The sequence below is a fragment of the Sciurus vulgaris genome (genome assembly GCF_902686455.1).
Source record: "Sciurus vulgaris genome assembly, contig: HiC_scaffold_631_arrow_ctg1, whole genome shotgun sequence".
NCBI classification, from domain to species: domain Eukaryota; kingdom Metazoa; phylum Chordata; class Mammalia; order Rodentia; family Sciuridae; genus Sciurus; species Sciurus vulgaris.
Genome location: NW_027632954.1, coordinates 102725 through 106377, shown reverse-complemented (window position 1 = coordinate 106377; position 3653 = coordinate 102725).

Sequence of the window (3653 nt, the reverse complement as noted above, 5' to 3'; positions counted from 1 at the left end):
ATAATAATTGTTTCCACTTATTTTCTGTCTAAAGGAATAATTAGTGTTTCATAGTATGTGCTTGAGTAGATAGCGCCATATGCCATTTTCCAAAGTGACTTTAATTTTTACCTTACCACAAGAGACAATTCCAATCGCTTAACACCTGTGTGCCCATTAGTTTTTTGAATGTGTATGATTTTTTTTTTCCTTCCTGGTGAGTATACAATAGTTTTTTAGCTTGAATTTTATGTCCTTAAATAGTATTACTTTATATTAATATTTATGTTTTTTTGTAATTTTAATGTTTCCTCCTTTGTGAAATCTTTTGAAATTTCTCATCTGTGCTGTACTCTGTTGAGATGTATTTTTCCCTAAAGAAATGGTTGAGAATGTGTTTCTTAACCTCTTGTGGTAGATCACAGGTGGCAATCACACACCAAAGGAAGGAGAAACCTCCTTTCACTGTATGATGAAACTGAAAACTTCAAGGACTGTACCTTTTTTCTCATCTCTATTATATAGTCTTATAACCTATTGTGTCAGGCAGGTGTTTGGCAGGAAGTGTCATGAGTCTCCTTTAACTTCTAACAGGCAGCTTGGAATTCTGGTATACAAATCAAATGTTTTATTTATTCCTTTTAAGGCCTAATACAGGAGTTTACATATTAGCCGAAAATTAGGGACTACTATTTGATTGTTTTAATAAGATTTTTAATGACTGTGACCAAAATTCTATACAAGAGTTATTTTAGAGAAGTAAAAGTTTATTATGGGGCTAACAGTTTCAGAAGTCTCAGTTCAGAGATGTTGGCTCCATTCCTCAGGGACTGGGATGAAGCATAACATCATGGAAGAAGAGTGTGGTATATAAAAGCATCTGGGATGGTGGTGCCAGAAAGCAGAGAGTGCTCTGCTCAACAAGGATGAAATATAATCTTCAGATGCCTGCCCCTAGGGACATTTCTCCTCCTGCCATACCCTACATGCTTGGAGTTACCATTCCATCCCTTACTGAGGCTTAATGCACTGAATAGGCAAGACTCTCCTAACCTAATCATTTAATATCTAAACCTTCTTGCATTGTCTCATGCATGAGCATTTGAGGAACAACTAATATCCAGATCATAACACTGACATTTACAGAAATCCATGTACCTGTCTCTAGTTTCTGACTTCTATAATTCTTAAGATAGCCTTCTTTAAATCTGACATCAAATTTCAGGTCCATTGGATAATCTGGAATCCCAGATAACTTGTTTACAAAACTGAGCCACCTTAGTGGACACCTCATATCTACATGAGGTGAGGTGTTTTACTGAAACAATATAGTATTTGAAAATCTGAGTTCATAGTTGGGGTTGGCTATAAGCAGATAATCCTCATATTCAGAAAGGATTTCTTAAACCACTCATAACCCTTAGTTAACAATTTTGATAGAATTCTATTAAATAATTATAAAAATTTAAATCTCTATGTAAGAAAACCCAACAATACTGGATTGTTACTTTGAATTGAAGTCTTGTCACTCAAGAGCAGTAATTAGGAACACCTTGTCAGAGGAATGCAAAGGAACTCATCTCTTAAAATTGGTCTTAACCAGTCATTGTTAACTGGCATTACTAGTAGTAAAGTACATAGATTTGGTAATATTGGATGAATATCTGAAACTATGTTTCTTCTAGTTCTCAGATCTTCTTGCCCAAATTAGTATGCCTCAGTGGGTTTTGAATTTTTTTTTTAAATGGAAGATTGTGTTATTGCAGGGTGTTTGGCAAATACAACAAAATCCATGTTTTAAGAACTTGTCCACAAGAGATTTCAACTTTATTAATACTTCACTTTTAAAGATATATTGTTTTCTCATGGAGTATTGCCACCTCCTTAAACAAAATATTGATTGGGAAAATATTTGTCATCCTTCTCAGGGTCCCTTTGACCAATACAGCCTTATTTATTTATTTATTTTTTACCATGGATTGTACCCATGTCCTCAGCACTTTAATTTCGTGTTTTTATTTTGAGTCAGGGTCTCACTAATTTGCTTAGGGTCTTGCTATATTGCATAGGGTGGCATTGAAATTAAAATCCTCTTGCCTCCTCCTTCCAAACAGCTGAAATTAGTGGTCTGTGCCACCATGCCTGACTCAATCATTTCTTTTAAACAAATCTTTATCACAAATTGATTTTTGTTTTTATAAATTGAATATTTTTTTATTTTTCTTTACATGTAAAATTATTTTTATATTTGTGTACCTAAAATACAAACATCATTTGATCCAATTGATTTTCTTGTCTTCCTATTTCCATTGCTTTTCTCATTTATAATAACTGCCCTGCTCTGATAAATGTTTTAAATTCAAACTCTCTTTTGGCCTTAATATTTCCTTAAATCTGAATCTCAGATCAAATAAACTTTGGTAAATATTGAACACTACCATTTAATGGATACTTCATAAAATATCATAAAAATGAATATTATTACTGCTATCCACATTATATTTGGTTTTGTGAATTAAAATATATAAAACTCATAGAGTGTTATGCACACATTTGAAATAATGAGGCAGGCAAGATGGTGAATTAGAGTGAGGCAACATTTCTCCTAGCTCACTTACCCAGAACTCAAGTAGTGAAAATAGTATTTCTTTCTGAGGCTTCAAGTAAAAATTCTTGAGACTGGAGTGACAATGTGCTCTTGCTGAACCAGAGACTGTTCAGCTCATTAAATTGATCTAAAAAATTAATAGCAAGTTTACCAATCATCATAAGAGAGCTGAACCAGGAGTCATCTTGAGAGTAAACTATAGCTGTTCCAATGGATAGTGCAAATCCAGATCTGGGAGATTATGGTTAGGCCTGCATACACCTATCAGAGCCTAGCAAAGGCTTAACTGAGGTTACCAAACCCACATAAAAGAAGAAACCAAGAGCATCTTTGCTGAGGTAAACTCCAGTTGCAGAAGTAGGGAGAACCCAACTCTTTCCAACACTTTGAGTTCTATGACTCAAACGATCTCATAAGGCCAGCTAAAATTAATCAGATATTTAATGTGGTGAGTTTCAGTGCACATAGATCTCTTGATTAACTGCCTGATAGGTCCTGGGCACTTCCAAGACCACAGCACTCACCTTTACCCTGAACTCATGCAGTTTGGCACCTGCTGAGTCCTTGGCTTCCACCCATTATAGTGCCCTAAATGTTGTTGGCACCTGCCAGTTTTCTGACATTCAAATGCTCCTGGCCTTTATTGTTTGTCTGATCCTGTGATCACAATCTGCCTAGGCCCTCTGGAGCCCAGAGATCCAGTATTCCAACCCCCCCCAACCTCACACCTTGTCTACTGCTTGAATGCCTGCAATTTTACTGCTTGGCCCATGGCCCAGTGTGCCAGGCTGCAATGTCCCTTCCAGTTTAAGGCACCTTCCAGAAGGTGCCTTCTGACCCAGGCACCTGCATTGGTCTCTGGCCCACAGACCAGCCCAAACAGCCCAACATTTCATCACATGTCTTGCCCAGTCCTTCACAGATTGACATCTGCCAGGCTTTAGAAGAATATCAATTCAACAATGCCAGCAACTCACAAAATAAAGCAACCAGAACCTCACTAAAACTAAGTTCCTGCAACAAGGAACTCCACTCATGGGACCTTCTCTTATAGAATCCCATGCCA